Source organism: Bufo bufo, chromosome 4 (genome assembly GCF_905171765.1).
Source record: "Bufo bufo chromosome 4, aBufBuf1.1, whole genome shotgun sequence".
Lineage (NCBI taxonomy): Eukaryota > Metazoa > Chordata > Amphibia > Anura > Bufonidae > Bufo > Bufo bufo.
Genome location: NC_053392.1, coordinates 265,777,435 through 265,799,840, shown reverse-complemented (window position 1 = coordinate 265,799,840; position 22,406 = coordinate 265,777,435). Strand labels below are relative to the sequence as shown.

The window sequence follows — 22,406 nt, the reverse complement described above, 5'->3', positions numbered from 1 at the left end:
AGGAGCGAGGGCAGACTAATAAGCATGTTGATATGATGGAAGAGGAGGAGGAGGACGAGAAAATGAAGATTGATATATCCTTTTTTCTGGTGGAAGGGGTGCATGGGAATACAGTGTATTTAGTACATTATAAAAAACAGATTTAAAGTGCCTTTATGTTCAGCTTCTTTCCTCTGGTGGAGTAGAGAAGTCAGGGGCAATCCAGGCCTTGTTCATTTTTATAAGAGTCAGCCTGTCAGCATTTTCAGTTGACAGGCGCATGCGCTTATCAGTTATTATGCCCCAAGCAGCACTAAATACCTGCTATGACAAAATGCTGGCAGCAGGGTAGGCCAGCACCTCCAAGGCGTAGAGCGCCAGTTCATGCCAGCTTGGACACCCAGTAGTTGTAATACACAGAGGGATCATTGAGGACGCTGACACTGTCTGCTACGTACTCCTTCACCATCTTCCAAAACTTTTCTCTCCTTGTGACACTAGGCTGCGCATCAGGGTGAGGATGCTGGCAGGGTGTCATGAAACTGTTCCAGGCCTTGGAGAGTGTTGCCTTGCCTCTGTTGGAACTTCTGTGTGTTTCCCTCATCTCCTCTCCTCTGTTGCCCAAGGAACTACGTTCTCTGATGCCAGCGTTGTCAGCTAGAAATTTTGGGAGTAATTTTTCCACAAGGACCTTCTGGTATTGCACCATTCCTCTCCACCACAGGAATAAGAGATGAGAAGTTCTCTTTGTAGCGGAGGTCGAGAAGGGTGAACAACCAGTAATCGGTGTTGTCCAAAATGCGTAAGATGCGTGGGAAACGGGAAAGGCAGCCTAACATAAAGTCAGCCATGTGTGCCAGAGTCCCAACAGCCAAGACTCCGCTGTCATCATCAGGAGGATAACTCTCAATCTCCTCATCCTCTTCCTCCTCTTCTGCCCATCTACGCTGAACAGATGGAATTAAACTTCCATGGTTAGTACCCTCTGCAGCTGAGGAAAGAGTCTCCTGCTCCTCCTCCTACTCCTTGCTGAGAAGATGAACTGAGAGTGGTCTGGCTATCACCCTGTGTAATGTCTTCCCCCATTTCCACCTCTTCCATATGCAAAGCATTGGCCTTAATTGTGAGCAGCGAGCGTTTGAGTAGACACAGAAGTGGGATGGTGACACTGACAATAGCATTATCGCCGCTCACCATCTGTGTTGATTCCTCAAAGTTTCTTAAAACCTCACAGAGGTCGGACATCCATGCCTACTCCTCGCTTGTTAAGAGCAAAAGCTGACTGGAAAGGCGACGACCATGTTGCAGCTGGTATTCCACTACTGAAACATCAAACAAGGTATAAGATAAGATAAAAAAAAAACAGCCTATATACCTAGGCGGATTAAATTAAATAAACAAAGGCAAAGATATGGCCTAACTACCACTGAGCATGTGACATCCACTGGATAGTTCCAGTGATGGAATGTGTGAGTAGCTTAGATAAGGGCAATACCTAGGGTGATACCAGTGACAGAAATGAGAGGCCTGGGGCAATAATATTAGTGCAGGGGAGAAAAAGAAAAAAAATCTCCCTGTACAAGCCTGTGGGATTTCCCTGTCCTCGTACCTCCCCTAACTGACCCTAGGAGGCCCTAAACAAAGAGAGTTCCCCTCAAAAGAGGGTAGATAGAAAAGATAGTAATAAAATATCCCTTGATAATAATTAGTTGATAATCACACCCGACTCATTTTCCCCTTACTGGGTTCCTCAGGGGGTTGATCGTAGCTGGGTACATATAAAGATGATAACATTCCATAAAAGATAATACAAAAAAGGAAGACCGTATGATAGAAGCTGAGTACACCAAAAGGAGCCGATTACAACACAGATTCCCCACTGTTATAGGGAAGAAATGCCACCTACAAATACTATGAGAAATTTCCCACCTTACTTCCCAAAAAAGGTAATAAAAGTGATCAAAAAAGTCGCATGTACGCCAGAATAGTACCAATCAAACCGTCACCTCATCCCGCAAAAAATTAGCCCCTACATGAAACAATGGCCAAAAAAATTTAAAAAAACTATGGGTCTCAGACTATGGAGACACTATAACATGATTATTTTTTTTTGTTTCAAAAATGAAATCATTGTGTAAAACTTACATAAATAAAAAAAAGTATACATATTAGGTATTGCCATGTCCGTATCGACCAGCTCTATAATAATATCACATGACCTAACCCCTCAGATGAACACCGTAAAAAATTAAAACTGTGCTAAATAAACAATTTTTTGTTACCTTACATCACAAAAAGTGTAATAGCAAGCGATCAAACAGTCATATGCACCCAAAAATAGCGCCAATCAAAACGCCATCTCATCCCGCAAAAATCATACCCTACCCAAGATAATCGCCCAAAAACTGAAAAAACTTAGACTATGGAAACACTAAAACATGATTTTTTTGGTTTAAAAAATGAAATCATTGTGTAAAACTTACATAAATAAATAAAAAGTATACATATTAGGTATCGCCGCGTCCGTATCGACCGGCTCTATAAAAATATCACATGAACTAACCCCTCAGGTGAACACCGTAAAAAAATAAAAATAAAAACAGTGTAAAAAAAGCTATTTTTTTGTCATCTTGCATCACAAAAAGTGTAATAGCAAGCGATCAAAAAGTCATATGCACCCCAAAATAGTCTTAATCAAACCGTCATCTCATCCCACAAAAAATTAGACCCTATCTAAGATAAAAAAAACTGAAAAAACTATGGCTCTCAGACTATGGAGACACTAAAACATGATTTTTTTTGTTTCAAAAATGAAATCATTGTGTAAAACTTACATAAATAAAAAAATTGTATACATATTAGGTATCGCCACGTCCGTGACAACCTGCTCTATAAAAATACCACATGATCTAACCTGTCAGATGAATGTTGTAAATAACAACAAAACAAAAACGCTGCCAAAAAAGCTATTTCTTGTTACCTTGCCTCACAAAAAGTGCAATATAGAGCAACCAAAAATCATATGTACCCTAAACTAGTACCAACAAAACTTCCACCCTATCCTGTAGTTTCTAAAATGGGGTCACTTTTTTGGAGTTTCTACTCTAGGGGTGCATCAGGGGGGCTTCAAATGGGACATGGTGTCCAAAAAAACAGTCTAGCAAAATCTGCCTTACAAAAACCGTATGGCATTCCTTTCTTTCTGCGCCCTGCCATGTGCCCGTACAGCAGTTTACGACCACATATGGGGTGTTTCTGTAAACTACAGAATCAGGGCCATAAATAATGAGTTTTGTTTGGCTGTTAACCCTTGCTTTGTAACTGGGAAAAAAATATTAAAATGGTAAATCTGCCAAAAAAGTGAAATTTTGAAATTGTATCTCTATTTTCCATTAATTCTTGTGGAACACCTAAAGGGTTAACAACGTTTGTAAAATCAGTTTTGAATAGAATGGGGTCATTTTTGGGTGGTTTCTATCATGTAAGATTCACAAAGTGACTTCAGACCTGAACTGGTCCTTAAAAAGTTGGTTTTTGAACATTTCTGAGAAATTTTAAGATTTACTTCTAAACTTCTAAGCCTTATAACGTCCCCCACAAATAAAATGTAATTCCCAAAATGATCCTAACATGAAGAAGACATATGGGAAATGTAAAGTAATAACTATTTTTGTAGGTATTAATATGTATTATAGAAGTAGAGAAATTGAAACTTGGAAATTTGCTAATTTTTCAAAATTTTTGGCAAATTTGGTATTTTTTTTATAAATAAAAATGAATTTTTTTTTACTCCATTTTACCAGTGTCATGAAATACAATATGTGACAAAAAAAACTGTCTCAGAATGGCCTGGATAAGTCAAAGCGTTTTAAAGTTATCACCACATAAAGTGACACTGGTCAGATTTGCAAAAGATTGCCTGGTCCTGAAGGTGAAAATGAGCCCGGTCCTTAAGGGGTTAAGCACCACCCTGTCTTCCACCAAGTCCAGTCTCAGTAGCCAAGAGTCTGCTCAACCCAATCCTCACCCTGATCCTCCTTCCTCCCACCATGGAGAATCCATGGAGAGTCTGGGCAAACAAGTGATCCCACATTCGGATATTCCGAGGAGATCTTTTCAGCGCCATTCCTTGATTTGGCCCTCTCGCCAGGCACGCTTGACGAGGGACAGATCTTGTGCCCTGATTCCCAAACTCTTGAGCATCCACAATCACAAGAAGATGACGGTGGGGAACAGCAATTACTGTTTAATGAGGTGGATGATGTTGAGACACAGTTGCCAATAACTCAACGACAATTAATGTCTCAAGAGGATGAGACACAGTTGTTAATCACTGAGATAGTGGTTAGGTCAACAAGTCAAGAGGATGAGCAAAGTGAGGAAGTGGAAGAGGAGGTGGTGGACGATGAAGTCACTGACCCAACCTGGAAGGTGGAAAGCAGAGCGAGGACAGCAGGACAGAGGGGGAGGGATCTGCTGCACTGCAACAGGCTGGAAGAGGCAGTGGGGTGGCAAAAGGGAGAAGGCGGACCACACCAAACAGGCCAGCAACTGTTCCACGGAGCACCTCCTTGTGGTAATCTCCCTTTCCAAGGGGTAGGTGTTCAGCAGTATGGCGCTTTATTGAGGAAAGTGCGGACAACAAAAGAACAGTAGTTTGCAACCTGTGCCATACCAAAATGAGCTTGGGCGTGAACACTAGCAACCTCACCACCACCAGCATGATGCGCCACATGGCATCAAAACACTGTAATAAGTGATATGAACACCTGGGTCCACAATCTGTGTCTGCGGGTCACACCACTGCCTCCTCCTCCCCTGTGTTACATGCTGGCTAATTCCCTGTTGAAGGCGCAGGCCCGAAAGCCTCCCGCCCTGCACCTGGACTTTCGCAAGCACCATGAGCGACCACATCCACTTCCGTGTCCCAGCGCAGCATCCAAATGTCCTTACCCCAGGCATTTGCACGCAAGCGCAAATGCCCAGCCACCCACCCAAAGGCCACAGCACTAAATGCGCAGCTTTCCAAATTACTGGCCCTGGAAATGTTGCCATTTAGGCTTGTGGACACTGAGGCCTTCTGCAGCCTGATGTCGGCAGCAGACCCTTGTTACGCAATCCCCAGCCGCCACTATTTTTCCTGATGTACCGTGCCTGCCTTACACCAACATATGTCCCGTAACATCACACGTGCCCTGACCAACGCAGTTATTGGGAAGGTCAACTTAACCAAGGACACATAGACAAGTGCATTCGGCCAGGGATGCTACATTTCTCTAATGGCACACTGGGTGATTGTTGTGGAGGTTGGAGAGAGTTGTACCCTGGGATGGCACAGGTGCTACCGATGCCAAAGATTGTGGGCCCTAATTCCATCAGGATTTCCGCCATCATCTACGTTAGTGGCTCCAACCCCCACTTCTCCTCCGCCTCCTCCTCCACTTCCACCTCCGAATTATCCACGTGCAGCACCAGTTAGTCATCAGTCAGTAGCTGGAAGCAGTGTAGCACTGCAGTGGGGAAGTGGCAACAGGCCGTGCTAAAGCTGATATGCTTAGGGGACAAACAGCACACCGATGCAGAGCTGTGTCAGGGGATAAGAGACCAGACTGAGCTGTGGCTCTCGCCACTCAACCTAGAACCAGGCTTGGTTGTGTCTGATAATGGCCATAACTTGGTGGCAGCTTTGGAACTCGGCAAGCTCACGCACATCCCATGCCTAGGCCACGTCTTCAACTTAGTGGTTTAGCGGTTTCTAAAAACCTAACCCAATTTGCCTGAGCTACTGGTGAAGGTGCACCATGTGTGTGCACATTTCCGCAAGTCATCGACAGCTTCAGCTGGTCTGTCAACGCTGCAGCAGCTCTTGAAATTGCCAGCTTACCAGCTGTTTTGCGACGTGAGCACGTGCTGGAACTCTACGCTCCACATGTTGGCCAGGCTTTGTGAGCAGCAGAGGGCAGTAGTTGAATACCAGTTGCAACATGGTCGTCGCCTTTCCAGTCAGCTTCCGCTATTCACAAGAAAGGAGTGGGCATGGATATCTGACCTGACCTCTGTGAGGTTTTAAGAAACTTTGAGTTATCAACACAGATGGTGAGCAGCGATAATGGTATTATCAGTGTAACCATCCCACTTCTGTGTCTACTCAAACGCTTGCTGCTCACAATTAAGGACAATGCTTTGCATGTGGAAGAGGTGGAAATGGGGGAAGACATTACACAGGGTGACAGCCAGACCACCCTCAGTTCATATTCTCAACGCGAATTGGATGATGAAGAGGAGGAGGAGGAGCAGGAGACGGTTGCCTCCGCTACAGAGGGTAGTACCCATATAAGTTTAATTCCACCTGTTCTGCGTGGGTGGGCAGAAGAGGAGGAAGAGGATGAGGAGATTGAGAGTGATCCTCCTGATGATGACAGCGCAGTCTTGCCTTTTGGTACTTTGGCACACATGGCTGACTTCATGTTAGTCTCCTAGTGTTGAACGAGCACCAAAGTGCTCATGAGCTCGAGTATAACACTTCACAATGCTTGGGTGTTCTACCGAGCACAATGGAAGTCAATGGGAGAACCCCATGCACCCCCTGCTCTAAAGAGGGGAGGGTGTCAGGACTCTAGTTCGGCTTAGAAGTCCCTGCTCTGACTCCATATATAGCTATGTCCACATATGGAGTCAGTGCTTGGGGACACCGCAGTGTATTTAAATCTAATTTAGCCTGTATTTCTGAAAAGTTTCTGCTGGGATTCAAATTCACGACCTTCTGTATTAGAGGCAAGGCACTTAACCACTCAGCTATAATATCTGCATAGCCAGTTATATATGAGAACTGTTCTACTGTACTTCTAATGAGACTTATACAGTAGAGTCTCATATTTTATTTTATTTTATTTTGAGTGACTGGCTATGCAGCTATATAGTGTAGTGCTTAAATTTTCTGGGCTGTGATGCAGAACCTGTGAGTTCAAATCCTGTCACAAACTTTTTTCAGAAATAGAGGCTATACTTAATTTAAACATATATATAAATTTGTAGCCATAATATATTTAAACATATTATTATATATTTAGAATATATAATATATGTATACATATTATGGCTAAAACATTAGTAGTAGTTTCCCACATATTATGCATTCATATATATCAGAAGTATGATTATATATATATATATATATATATATATATATATATATATATATATATATATATTAGTAATTACACATTTATTTTGTGCCATACATTTTTTTACATTTACAAAAAAAAAAAAATTATATATGGATCTAATTTAACCTCTATTTCTGAAAAAGTTTGTGACGGGATTTGAACTCACAGGTTCGGCATCACAGGCCAGAACTTTAACGACTATACTATATAGCTGTATAGCCAGTCACAAACAAAAAATTAAAAATATGAGACTTTTACTGTATAGGTCTCAGTAGAAGTACAGTACAGTAGAAGTCAAATATTATATTTTTTTTTTTAAGTAACCGACTATGCAGTTATTATAACTGAGTGGTTAAGTGCCTTGCTTTTAATGCAGAGGGTTGCGAGTTCGAATCCCGGCAGAAACTTTTCTGAAATACAGGCTAAATTAGATTTAAATACACTGGGGTGTCCCTAAGCACTGACTCCATATATAGCTATGTCTATATATGGAGTCAGTGCTTAGGGACACCCCAGGGTATTTAAATAAAAAACATAGCTATATAGCTATACATAGCTATATAGCTGGACATAGCTATATATGGAGTCAGAGCAGGGACTCCTAAGCTGCAGACTCACACTGAGAGATTCCCTCACTGTCAGGCGATCTACTGCATAGAAATAGAGGCTAAATTAGATTTAAATACACTTACTCAAGCATCGAGCTTGAGAACACGGGGTGTTCGGCCGAGCATAGCGATGCTCGAGCCGAACTGGTGTTCAGCCAAACATGCTAGCTCAACACTATAGGCTGCCTTTCCCGCGACCCGCGCGTTATACGCATTTTAGACAACACGGATTACTGGTTGTTCACCCTTCTCTACCCCCTCTACAAAGAGAATTTCTCATCTTTCATTCCTGTGGTGGAGAGGACATGCAAAACGGTGCAATACCAGAAGATCCTTGTTGAAAAATTGCTCAAAAAATTTCCAACTGACAACGCTGGCTGCAGAGTCCGTAGTTCCTTGGCCAACCGAGGAGGGAAGACAAGGGGAACACACAGCAGTTCCAACAGAGGCAGGGCAACACTCTCCAAGCCTGGGACAGTTTCATGACACCCCGTCAGCACCCTCACCCTGATGCGCGGCCTAGTGTCACAAGGAGGGAAAAATTTTGGAAGATGGTGAAGGAGTACATAGCAGACCGTGTCAGCGTCCTCAATGATCTCTCAGTGCCTTACAACTACTAGGTGTCCAAGCTGGACAGTGGCACGAACTGGCGCTTTACACTTCATAGGTGCTGGCCTGCCCTGCCGCCAGCATTTTGTCTGAGCGGGTATTTAGTGCTGCTGGTGGCATTATAACAGATAAGCGTATCCGCCTGTCAACTGAAAATGCTGACAGGTTGACTCATAAAAATGAACAAGGCCTGGATTGACCATGACTTCTTGACTCCACCAGAGGAAAGCTGATGAACATAAAGGCACTTTAAATGTGTTGTTTGTAATGCACTGAATACACTGTATTCCCATGCACCCCTTCCACCACAAACAAGGGTATATGGTTGAATCTTCCTTTTCTCATCCTCCTTCTCCTCTTCCATCATATCAACATGCTTATTCATCGCATATAATGCCCTCGCATATATGCCCTTCGCATATAAAGTTTTACAGGGTCAGCTCAGCTGCAGGCCCTTGTATATCATTTTTTAGAAGGTCAGCTCACCAGCAGGCCCTCACCTACAATGTTTTACAGGGTCAGCTCACCAGCAGGCCCTCGCATATAGTTTTTTACAGGGTCAGCTCACCAGCAGGCCTTCTTCTGCAATCTTTTACAGGGTCAGCTCACCTGAAGGCCCTTGCATATAATTTTTTAGAGGGTCAGCTCACCTGCAGGTCCTCACCTACAACATTTTAAAGTGTCAGCTCACCAGCAGGCCCTCGCATATAATTGTTTACAGGTTCAGCTCACCAGCAGGCCCTCACCTACAATCCTTTACAGGGTCAGCTCACCAGCAGGCCCACACCTGAAATCTTTTACAGGGTCAGCTCACCAGCAGGCCCTCACATATAATCTTTTACAGCAGGCATGCTCAACTTGCGGCCCTCCAGCTGTTGCAAAACTACAACTCCCAGCATGCCTTAACAGCCTACAGCTATCAGCCTACAGCAGGGCATGGTGGGAGTTGTAGTTTTACAACAGCTGGAGGGCAACAAGTTGAGAATCCCTGCATTACAGGGTCAGCTCACCAACAGGACCTCGCATATAATTTTTTACAGGGTCAGCTCACCAGCAGGCCTGCACCTACAATCTTTTGCAGGGTCAGCTCACCTGAAGGCCCTTGCATATAATTTTTTAGAGGGTCAGCTAACCTGTAGGCCCTCAACCTACAACCTTTTAGAGGGTCAGCTCACCAGCAGGCCCTCGCATATAATCTTTTACAGGGTCAGCTCACCTGCAGGCTCAAACCTAAAAAATTTTACAGGGTCAGCTCACCAGAAGGCCTTTACCTACAATCTTTTACAGGGTCAGCTCACCTGAAGGCCCTTGCATATCATTTTTTAGAGGGTCAGCTCACCCGCAGGCCCTCGCCTACATCCTTTTAGAGGGTCAGCTCACCAGCAGGCCCTCACATATAATTTTTTCAGGGTCAGCTCACCAGCAGGCCCTCACTTACAATCTTTTACAGGGTCAGCTCACCAGCAGGCCTGCACCTCAAAACTTTTACAGGGTCAGCTCACTAGCAGGTCCTCACATATAATGTTTTACAGGGTCAGCTCACTAGCAGGCCCTCGCATATAATTTTTTATAAGGTCAGCTTACCAGCAGGCCTTCATCTGCAATCTTTTACATTGTCATGTAAAAGCTCATCTTCAGGCCCTCGCATATAATGCTTTAGAGGGTCAGCTCACCTGCAGACCCTCACCTACAACCTTTTAGAGGGTCAGCTCACCATCAGGCCCTCACTTACAATCTTTTACAGGGTCAACTCACCTGCAGGCTCGCACCTAAAATCTTTTACAGGGTCAGCTCACCTGCATGCCCGCACCTAAAATCTTTTACAGGCTCAGCTCACCTGCATGCCTGCACCTAAAATCTTTTACAGGGTCAGATCACCTGCAGGCCCTCACCTAATTATACCTAATAGGTAATTTGCACGCATGCTGCCTTGCTTGGATGTGGTAGACATAGCCATTTGTCAGGCTCCCTCTCCTCAATCGAACACTGATTCACCGTTACGCCTGGTCACCATGGCTTGCGCTGAAAATAACACCAAAAGTTGATAGGGCAGACATCTGAATAGATCGTCGCCGACACCAGTAACCAACATGGCTACGGCATTACAGTGAAGGGCAGTACTTACCTTTAAGTTTATTGGCTGCGTGTTTGGCCGAGCATGCTCGATCAACACTACTTGACAACCAATAACGGCAGGTAGTAGCCACATCATGTCATGCATACTGAACATTGCTGGCACTGCTGCTGCATCTTCTGTGTGATCAGGAGCACAGCAACAACTCTAATAACATGATCTCTGTCATTTATCTTGAGGCAGGACTCAGGTTTGATTGTAGTTGTAAGGTGGAGTTAGACAGGTGACAAACCGACTAATGGCGCATATGACTCATGTCGGATGATGATCATATACGGTAGTTTAAATGTGTCTAGCGACTGGACAACTTTACTGAGAACTCTTGGGAATTTTGTTAATGTGAAAATACATTGTGCGATCTTTCGGCAATCTGAGAGCCGGATTTTGTGTAAATTGTTCTCTAAATACAGTGAACGAGCCTCAATTAAGTGAGCAAATGATCGTATGCAAACAGTGGTATAGTGTGGGTTGCCAGCACCCAGGGCAAGCCAAAAATTGTGCCCACCACCAGCCTGTGGGCTCGCCCCTTTTAACAGATAATGTAGTAGATCACTTGCAGTCCTATGTAACACCACAGATAACAGTGATAACTCTCTCAGTACAGATAACGTATTAGATGTTACCTGCAGTCCTATGTAACACCACAGATAACAGTGATAACTCTCTGAGTACAGATAATGTAGTAGATCACTTGCAGTCCTATGTAACACCACAGATAACAGTGATAACTCTCTCAGTACAGATAACGTATTAGATGTTACCTGCAGTCCTATGTAACACCACAGATAACAGTGATAACTCTCCGTGTACAGATAATGTAGTAGATTCACCTGCAATCAGGGGCGTTGCTAGGGTCTGAAAACATCCGGGGCACAAGCCCACTGTGCCATGTCCCCACCCCATGAAGCCACACCCCCATCGCCACCGGAGGGCGGGAGGACCTTCACAGTAGTTATTAACCCCTTTCAGAAGTCCCCCTTCACTGTAGTTATTAAGCCTTCTCAGCAGTCCCCCCTTCAGTGAATGGTGGACTGCTGAAAGGGGTTAATAACTACTGTGAAGGGCCTAGCCATCTGAGCAACCCCACAGATCATCTCCCCACCCCCCTTGTACTTGTTCCGCTGATCTGCTACTTGTGGGCTGCGTGGGCCTGAGTTCAGTCACTTCGGTGTGCAATCCCGTCCTGTGGCGCTTGATCCCGCGACCTACAGCGGCGGGTCTCGCGGGATCACGTACAGCAGGATGAGATTGCGCACCGAAGTGACTGAACTTAAGTCCGCACAGCCCGCAAGTAGCAGAACAAGTACAAGGGGGGTGGGGAATAGCCAAATAAAATAAAAAATTCTACCAGGCCAGCATAACATTCGGGGAACTGGACAAATCATCCGGAGCTCAAGCCCCGAATCTTTTGACCTAACAACGCCCCTGCCTGCAATCCTATGTAACACCTCAGATAACAGAGTGATAACTCTCTGAGTACAGATAATGTAGTAGATGGGTGTGAGCCCCCAGAATACAGTAGAATACAGCACCATACCTGTTACATCCAGTGACGTCTCCTGTGATGTAGACTTTCCTCAACATCTTTATTCAGAGATAAGACCGCCATGATACATTTTTTCAGCCGCTTCTCGCTTCTGCAGAATTTCACAGGAAAAAAATGTAGGTTCCTCACTTTACTATCATCCTCTCCATCCTGGTCTCTCAACGCTGTCATCCTGCTGCCCCCCAATACTGTGCTAGAGCCATACAGATAGTCCCCCATTCCCCATAATATTATTCTCCCTGTATATTATAATGGCCCCCTCTGTATTAGTATTATTATTAATATAATGCCCCCCTCTTTATTATTAATATAAGGGCCCCTCTTTATTATTCATATAATTGCCCCCTCTTTGTTATTAATATATTGGCCCCTCTTTGTTATTAATGTAATGGTCCCCTCTTTTTTATTAATGTATTGGCCCACTCTTTGATATTAATGTATAGGCACCCTCTTTGTTATTAATGTATTGTCCCCCTTTTTATTATTAATATAATGGCCACTCCACTCTTATTAAGATGATGTCCTCGGTGGTCCTCCTCTTTATGCTCCTCCCCCACCCCCATAGTGCCCCCAGTACCTCTGCAATTAGTGTAGGGTACATAAAAAAAAAAAAAAAGTACTTACCTCTCTCCATCACAGCTTGTGGCGTCCTCACGAGATCCGAAGCAGGAGGTCACAGTGAGGTAATTGTGACCGAGTCCTGTGTCACTCTACTGCCTTATAGGCTTTAGGCCGAGTGTCCTTGGTATATGAGGTATAACGGGCTGCCTGACGCCCCCTGCAGTTCTCGCGAGATTTGCGAGAACTGGAGCGATTTCATTCATCTAGAGCCGGCGCCATCTCGCGAGAACTGAAGCGTCTTCTCCCTGGCTAAGAGCGGAGCACGCTGATTGGATGCGCTCCGTGCCAGGGAGAAGAATGACACGCCCAGGAGAACTTTTGAAAGCCCGTCCAGTTGAGCCGAATGGCTCATTAGCATACAAGGCGGCAAATATTCCGTGGGGCATCGCGGACAAACGGGGGCACAGATTGAAAAATGAATGACTGAATAAGCAATACCAGGGGCATGTAAGTAATGCTATGTCTTTAGTTTAACTTTCATTTTCAGGTGAAAGGTCCTCTTTAAACTCTATTTGCAGCAAGGTGTTCCAGTATCTGGTTAGTTCTGACCCTCTGCTATTGATAATCCAATTCAGGCCATAAGGCTGTAACTACTATTCCTTGGCAATTTACTGTCCTGGCTGAAAATGCTTCCCTGTTGCATTAGCATCTCTGTTTCTCTTACATATCACTGGAAATCACTATGATGAGATCAGAAGCATACCTTGTAAAGGCAGACGGCCCAGGGTTCAATAAAGGACCTCAGGATTGTTTAGCTATATTCCATACTTTTTCAGCATTTAAAAAGAAAAAAAACATTAAATGCTAACGTGTCTGCACCATAATAGCACCGCTAACTCAGCTAAAAACTCCTTTAACTATATCGACTTTAGAATAAAAAAAGTTGTGACTTTTTGCTATCGATTCCGCTCCACTTTCTCTAAGATCGTTAAAGGGCATAGTTCACAATATCCGTTTGACTGTGGGTGACGCTCATGTTGAGGATATGTCATGTTTCGTCTTAAGCGGATTACCTACTCCTCTAGTGTTGGGGCTACCCTGGCTCACTAAACATAACCCCACCATTGATTGGCAAGCAAGGCAAATAAATGGTTGGAGTGAATTTTGCAGAGAGAATTGCCTCACGGCGTCTCTTTCAGAGGTTTCTACCAAGATTGTGCCATCTTTTCGCTCTGAATTTTCTGATGTGTTTTCCAAGAGTGGTGTCCAGGAGTTTCCCCCTCACCGGGAGTATGACTGCCCTATTAATCTCATCCCAGGCGCCAAGCTGCCAAAATCACGATTATACAATCTCTCCCAACCTAAAAGAATCGCTATGTGTACTTATATCTCTGAGAGCCTGAGAAAGGGACACATTCGACCCTCGAAGTCACCTGTTGCCGCTGTTTTTTTGTTTTTTTTTAAGAAAAAAGATGCTTCTTTAAGACCTTGTCTGGATTTCAGGGAGCTAAACCGTATCACGATTCGTGACCCATAGCCGCTTCCTCTGATACCGGACCTGTTTAACCAGATTGTTGGGGCTAAAGTTTTTTCTAAGTTGGATTTAAGAGGGGTCTCCCAGGAATATTCCATATGTGAATACCTCAGACTTCTTATTACATCTTTTTATTGGTATCTAATTTATTTTTACTCCATTATAATATTTATAACATTCTTTTGTATAGCACCCATGTCATTTGTCCTTTTATACATATCTGGACTCTTATCTATACATATCTGGCTTTCTATTCAACATAAGGACTCCATGTGAGCTTATCCCTAATGTCTATAGTTCCCATGAATTCTCCATTATCCATTCACGTTCGGGTTTCCCTTCTAGACTTCATTTGATGCCTCTGCGTTCCAGCCAGAAACGCACAGACGTCTGCGCCTCTCTGCCCTGCCGAGCGCCCCGCCCCATGGTGCGCTCTACATAGCATTTCCAAACGGCCCTGCCTTCGGCCGGCACTTTCTCTTTGGCTCCTCCTGCACATGCGTTCCACTGGTGGAACGCATGGCGCATATCCGCCCGAGACTCCGCCCTCCAACCGGGTGCATGCGTTCCACTGTGGAACGCATCGGGAGCGATCTAAGCCTGATAGAGCATTTCAGGCTGTAAGAACCCTTATGGGCGCCTTATAATTCCCCTTGACATATTCTAATATACACCAAAGTATATATCTAAGCACTATACATAATCGGACCATGTATTCTGGATGACTGGGGGAGATGAGAGGACAGGAGGTGACGCTCCGCCCACTTCTGGTCCCCGCCAAAACTTTTGGTAAATTGGTTTCTGATTGTTTAATTAAGATACCTATATATATTCTTGGCAACATGCACTTTATGTTATGTGTTTTAACCTACACTGCTCTTCAGAAAGGGGAAGATACTCCGAAACGCGTTGAGCTTTTATTCATTTATGCAATAAAAAACTCTCCATCTGGAACCCTGACTACCATCATTTGGGACGTGGAGGAAAGTTTATACTACCTTACGAGCGATCTCGGCAGGGAAGGAGCAGGTATAGGTGTATTTTGCTTATCCTATATCTCCCTCCCTGGTGAAGTAAGTCGCCTTCCGTTTTTTTCTCATACAATTCTTTTAACATCACTTATTATTTTTTATTATTTTTTAAGTACCCGCACAGTGATACATGTGTCGCCATATATCGATACTGTGAAATAGAATCAATATAACAAAGTATAAATAGACACAGTGATATATAGGCTCACCATATATTGAGACTGTGAAATAGAACCACTAACTATACAGACACAGTGATATATATGTTTTTGCAATATATCGATACTGTGAAGCAGAAGCACAAATCCAACTAGCAAAGTAGTAAGCCTCCATAGACTTACTACACCGCCCTTATCCATTTTTTCTTCACCTTGGCGCCCCTGTGCTACTGCCCACTATCCCCAAGACCACCTGGGCCTCCTCCATCCCTTTTTTTCTTGGGAAAGCCTCCAGCACTTTTAAAAAAAAAAATCTCTATAGTCAGGGTCAGGGAAGGGGACGAATGGAAGACGGCCTTCAATACCCCTGAGGGTCATTTTGAGAATTTGGTTATGCCCTTTGGTTTGATGAATGCTCTGGCCGTCTTCCAACATTTTGTGAACAGCATTTTTTATCATTTAATGGGGAAATTTGTACTGGTGTATCTAGATGACATTTAGATTTTTTCTCCTGATTTCAAGACTCGGGACCACCTATGTCAGGTCTTGCTGATTCTGTGGGAGAATAAATTGTACACTAAACTGGAAAAATGTGTGTTTGCAGTTCCGGAGATTCAATTTGTTGGTTTTCTTCTCTCCGCTTCTGGTTTTTGGATGGACCCTAAGAAGGTCCGCGCTGTGCTTGCTTTGGAGCTTCCTGAGAATCAGAAGGCGCTGATGTGGTTTTTGGGTTTTGCCAATTATTACAGAAAGTTAATTTTGAATTATTCCTCTGTTGTTAAGCCACTCACTGATATGACTAAAAAGGGGGTGGATTTTTCCTCGTGGTCGGTAGATGCGCTTAAAGCCTTTTCTAGTATTAAAGAGAGTTTTGCTTCCGCTCCCATTTTGGTACAACCTGATGTCTCTCTACCTTTTATTGTTGAGGTGGATGCTTCTGAGGTGGGTGTGGGTGCGGTCTTATCTCAGGGTCCCTCTCCTGCCAAATGGCGACCGTGTGCCTTTTTCTCAAGGAAACTCTCCTCTGCAGAGAGCAATTACTATGTGGGAGATAGGGAGTTGTTGGCCATCAAATTAGCTTTTGAGGAATGGCGCCATTGTTTAGAGGGAGCCAGACACCCTATTACCGTGTTTACAGACCATAAGAATCTGGACTACTTGGAATCGGCCAAGCGAACCCGAGACAGGCCAGATGGTCTTTGTTCTTTTCTAGGTTTAATTATGTTGTTACGTTCCGCCCTGGGGTTAAAAATGTGAAGGCGGATGCCCTGTCACGTTGTTTTCCGGGAGGGTCCGGAGTCCACCCGTAGAGGGAGGGGTACTGTCACCGCCAGTTCTGTGAGAAGGTCTGGCAGACGTTCTTCTCTACCTCTTGTATGACCTTTGTTTTGGTTTCACTTTGTCATCTCCTTTCCTTCTGCCAGGTGTCACCTATTTAGACTAATCGTCTTCCTTTATATTCCCTCCCATACTGCCTCACTTTGCGGTTTATACTACTTCCTGGATGAAGTGTTCACTGCTGGAGGCTGCTGCTGCTGTTTGCTCAGATAAGTCTTTTCCTTTATTGTGTTTCCTTGCTGACTTGATTCTAGGTGACCCTGACTCCGTCCGTATTAAGTGCAGGGAGCCGGTGGTCGAGTACCCGCACTATTATAGGGTTTTCAGGTGTCACACAGTCTTAGGTACGTGGGCATGCAATCGTCTACCATTGAGACCCTTGCATGTGCATAGCAGTCAGGGAGAGCTCTTAGGGTTTTAACCTCTTAAGGACATAGGGCGTACAGGTACGCCCTTGTGCCCTGGTACTTAAGGACACAGGGCGTACATGTACGCCCTGTGTATTTTCGATCACTGCCGTGCGGCTGGCAGTGATCGGAACCCGGTGCCTGCTCAAATCATTGAGCAGGCACCTAGGCTAAATGCGCGGGGGGGTCCCGTGACCCCCCCATGTCGGCGATCGCGGCAAACCGCAGGTCAATTCAGACCTGCGGTTTGCTGCGATTTCTGAAGTTTCTGGTCCCCGCAGTCCCTGACCGCGGGGATCAGAAACTTTATATGCCAAAAAAAGAGTTTTATTTACCCCCCCCTGCACCCCCGAATGATTTTTATGGTGGCGGGAGGTGCAGGGGGAGGGTTGCGGGCGGTGTGGGCGGTGCGGGAGGCGGGCGGTGCGGCAGGCGGGATCGCGATCCCCCGCCCGCCTCCCCTTGTATAATCGTTGGTGTCTAGTGGGGATACCAGGGTGCCAGCACATTGCTGGCACCCTGGTATAAACGGCTGACATCTGCGATGCGATGTCAGCCGTTTAACCCTTTCCATACAGCGGTCCGTACGGACCGCTGTATGGAAAAGGTTAACAGCGCAGGGAGCTCCCTCCCTCTCCCATCGGGGGGCTGCTGTGCCTTTGCAGCCCCCCGATGGGGAGGGAGAGAGCCCCCAGAGAGCCCCCCGAGGGATCCCCTCCTTACCCTTCCCCGTCTGCGAAGTTCTGAGCAGTACTGAGCAGACGGGGAAGGTTCCCATGGCAACAGGACGCCTCTCAGGCGTCCTGCTGTCCATGGTGCTGAACAGATCTGTGCTGAATGGCATAGATCTGTTCAGTGTAAGTAAAATACAGTACAGAACAATATATATTGTACTGTACTGTATTATTCAGACATCAGACCCACTGGATCTTCAAGAACCAAGTGGGTCTGGGTCAAAAAAAAGTGAATAAAAGTGAAAAAAAAGTAAAAATCAAAAAACACATTTATCACTGATAAAAAATGAAAAAAATAAAATTCCCTACACATGTTTGGTATCGCCGCGTCCGTAACGACCTGATCTATAAAACGGTCATGTTACTTTACCCGAACGGTGAACACCATAAAAATAAAAAATAAAAAACTATGATGAAATTGAAATTTTGCCCACCTTACTTCCCAAAAAAGGTAATAAAAGTGATCAAAAAAGTCGCATGTACGCCAAAATTGTAACAATCAAACCGTCATCTCATCCCGCAAAAATCATACCCTACCCAAGATAATCGCCCAAAAACTGAAAAAACTATGGCTCTTAGACTATGGAAACACTAAAACATGATTTTTTTTGTTTCAAAAATGAAATCATTGTGTAAAACTTACATAAATAAAAAAAAAGTATACATATTAGGTATCGCCGCGTCCGTATCGCCCGGCTCTATAAAAATATCACATGATCTAACCCCTCAGATGACCACCGTAAAAAAATAAAAATAAAAACGGTGTAAAAAAAGCCATTTTTTGTCATCTTACGTCACAAAAAGTGTAATAGCAAGCAATCAAAAAGTCATATGCACCCCAAAATAGATGCCAATCAAACCGTCATCTCATCCCGCAAAAAATGAGACCCTACTTAAGATAATCGCCCAAAAACTGAAAAAACTATGGCTCTTAGACTATGGAGACACTAAAACATTTTTTTGGTTTTAAAAATGAAATCATTGTGTAAAACTTACATAAATAAAAAAAATTGTATACATATTAGGTATCTCCGCGTCCGTGACAACCTGCTCTATAAAATTACCACATGATCTAACCTGTCAGATGAATGTTGTAAATAACAAAAAAAAAACGGTGCCAAAAAAGCTATTTCTTGTTACCTTGCCGCACAAAAAGTGTAATATAGAGCAACCAAAAATCATATGTACCCTAAACTAGTACCAACAAAACTGCCACCCTATCCCGTAGTTTCTAAAATGGGGTCACTTTTTTGGAGTTTCTACTCTAGGGGTGCATCAGGGGGGCTTCAAATGGGACATGGTGTCAAAAAAACCAGTCCAGCAAAATATGCCTTCCAAAAACCATATGGTGTTCCTTTCCTTCTGCGCCCTGCCATGTGCCCGTACAGCTGTTTACGACCACATATGGGGTGTTTCTGTAAACTACAGAATTAGGGCCATAAATAATGAGTTTTGTTTGGCTGTTAACCCTTGCTTTGTAACTGGAAAAAAAATATTAAAATGGAAAATCTGCCAAAAAAGTGAAATTTTGAAATTGTATCTCTATTTTCCATTAAATCTTGTGCAACACCTAAAGGGTTAACAAAGTTTGTAAAATCAGTTTTGAATACCTTGAGGGGTGTAGTTTCTTAGATGGGGTCACTTTTATGGAGTTTATAATCTAGGGGTGCATCAGGGGGGCTTCAAATGGGACATGGTGCCAAAAAAACAGTCCAGCAAAATCAGCCCTCCAAAAACCAAACGGCGCACCTTTCACTCTACGCCCCGCTGTGTGCCCGTACAGTAGTTTACGGCCACATATGGGGTGTTTCTGTAAACAGCAGAGTCAGGGCAATAAAGATACAGTCTTGTTTGGCTGTTAACCCTTGCTTTGTTAGTGGAAAAAATGGGTTAAAATGGAAAATTAGGCAAAAAAATGAAATTCTCAAATTTCATCGCCATTTGCCAATAACTCTTGTGCAACACCTAAAGGGTTAACGACGTATGTAAAATCAGTTTTGAATACCTTGAGGGGTGTAGTTTCTTAGATGGGGTCACTTTTAGGGAGTTTCTCCTCTAGGGGTGCATCAGGGGGCTTCAAATGGGACATGGTGTAAATAAACCAGTCCATAAAAATCAGCCTTCCAAAAACCAAACGGCGCACCTTTCACTCTACGCCCCGCTGTGTGGCCGTACAGTAGTTTACGGCCACATATTGGGTGTTTCTGTAAATGGCAGAGTCAGGGCAATAAAGATACAGTCTTGTTTGGCTGTTAACCCTTGGTTTGTTAGTGGAAAAAATGGGTTAAAATGAAAAATTAGACAAAAAAATGAAATTCTCAAATTTCCTCCCTATTTGCCAATAACTCTTGTGCAACACCTAAAGGGTTAACAACGTATGCAAAATCAGTTTTGAATACCTTGAGGGGTGTAGTTTCTTAGATGGGGTCATTTTTGGGTGGTTTCTATAATGTAAGCCTCGCAAAGTGACTTGAGACCTGAACTGGTCCCTAGAAATTGAGTTTTTGTAAATTTCGGAAAAATTTCAAGATTTGCTTCTAAACTTCTAAGCCTTATAACATCCCCAAAAAATAAAATATCATTCCCAAAACAATTCAAACATGAAGTAGACATATGGGGAATGTAAAGTCATCACAATTTTTGGGGGTATTACTATGTATTACAGAAGTAGAGAAACTGAAACTTTGAAATTTGCTAATTTTTTTCAAATTTTTGTTAAATTAGGTATTTTTTGGTGCAAAAAAAAATTTTTTTTTGACTCCATTTTACCAGTGTCATGAAGTACAATATGTGACGAAAAAACAATCTCAGAACGGCCTGGATAAGTCAAACCGTTTTAAAGTTATCAGCACTTAAAGGGACTCTGGTCAGATTTTAAAAAAATGGCCTGGTCCTAAGGTGTAAAAAGGCTGTGTCCTTAAGGGGTTAAAGGGCTCACCTTTATTCTCCTTAGTTTGGGATAAAGCCAGTCAGTCGTTTATTTATAAGTTCCAGCTATCTGCAACTTCATCAGTGACAGATATCTGTTTCCCCAAATACCACCATTTATAAACCCAAAAAACTGCCTTTTTCTAAAGTTATCAGTCTGCCATTGTGCCCTGTGGCAAATCTGGTTTTCTATTCAGTTGCTGTAGGTTGCTTCCCGCGTTGGAGCCCTGTAATTTAGGACATAGGAAGAGTCATTGGTAAGAACAAGGACACATCTCACCGCCCTAAGACATGATGGGACAGCAGATACGTGACAAGCCAGGAAGTAGGATTGAAGCATGGAGGATAAGAGAAAACTGCAAATGAGGTAAATTTGGGGGGGAAAAACTATTCAAGTAGGAATGAGAGCTAGTTTAATTCATGAAAATAATCTTTAGAATGAAAAGTAGTTTATGGCACAGCCTCTTTAATACTTGAAAGTCTTTCTGGCTTTCTTAAGAGGTGGCATGGTTAGCAATTGACTAGAATGAGGAGTAATGTGCAGCTAGATGCTACAATATAGAATATATGCAATTATGGTATAATAACATCAATCCCTACAGAGGGGCACGTCGTATCTTGCGATTTGCATGTGGCTTTTTTGAATCATCAAATACTCATTATATGTAAATAAAGGTTTAGTCAGCAATTGTGAAAATCACATACCACATTATGTGTAATGAGTGTAAAGTGTAATAATAGGCCGGAAGATCAAAATATAATAGCCTGCAATAGAAAAATTGAAAAACCATTTCTCAACTTAATCACGTCTAATACATTCACTTTGCACCACAAAACTACATGGAATTATTTTTTCTTATCAGCCGTAGTATTTTTCATCTGTAATACCAATAAAAACAATAGGTGTCTCTATTGTTATGTCTGCATAGAATATGCATCAGTTGTATGTACAGTATAGGTGAATATGAATGCCCCTATTTAAAAAAAAAAAACTCTACACTATTTTCCGAAACCATTAACCACTCATATAGAAGTGGTCTCGATTTGATGTTGATACATAGCTGCAGGGGTTTTAGACGATGAGGTTGCCATCGCTGACGGACAAAAAGTCCTGGAATACAGTCTGCATCAAAATGTATTTCAAAGGTGTTTGACAGGACTGAGGTCAAAGATGTGGTGGGGTTCTTCCACACCAAGCTGCTACAGAAATGGGCTCTCAGAAACACACATTAAAAGGAACCATAGTCCTAGAACTTATTTCTGAAAAAGTAGAAAAATGACAAACCTTTCGCCCTTCTGCTGAATTTTCAACACATTCACAAAAGTCTTGCCAGAATTTTACAGATAACACAGGAATATATTTTCTCTTGAACCTATTCAAGTATTCAAGGGCTTAAAGAGGACCAGTCTCAACACATCTGTTATAGTAAATTCTTGCATTCTCCGTAATAGTACAATGCTTGGGCATTCCTCTGTTAATTCTCCAGGAAATCAATGAATATATTTACAACTGATTGTTAGCATTTTTCTTGTCATTAAGGTGCCTCCAGACAGACTGATGCTGTCAGAACTAAATGGTATCAAGTGTGCAAGGACACACTCCTTTGATCCAGCAATGGTAATGTTTAGCTATCAATTTATACATGTTTTCTTTTTTTTTTAGGAATAACAAA

The 22,406-nt window shown here is 43.3% G+C and overlaps 1 long non-coding RNA gene across 1 annotated transcript; it reads left to right on the top strand.

Annotated features, from left to right (window-relative positions):
* The first annotated feature begins 13,839 nt into the window (after window positions 1-13,839).
* Window positions 13,840-21,109, top strand: LOC120998579. The gene is made up of 3 exons (XR_005778436.1): window positions 13,840-13,851; window positions 15,164-15,166; window positions 21,002-21,109. It is a non-coding gene; the product is annotated as an uncharacterized LOC120998579 (long non-coding RNA).
* Window positions 21,110-22,406: the final 1,297 nt, after the last annotated feature.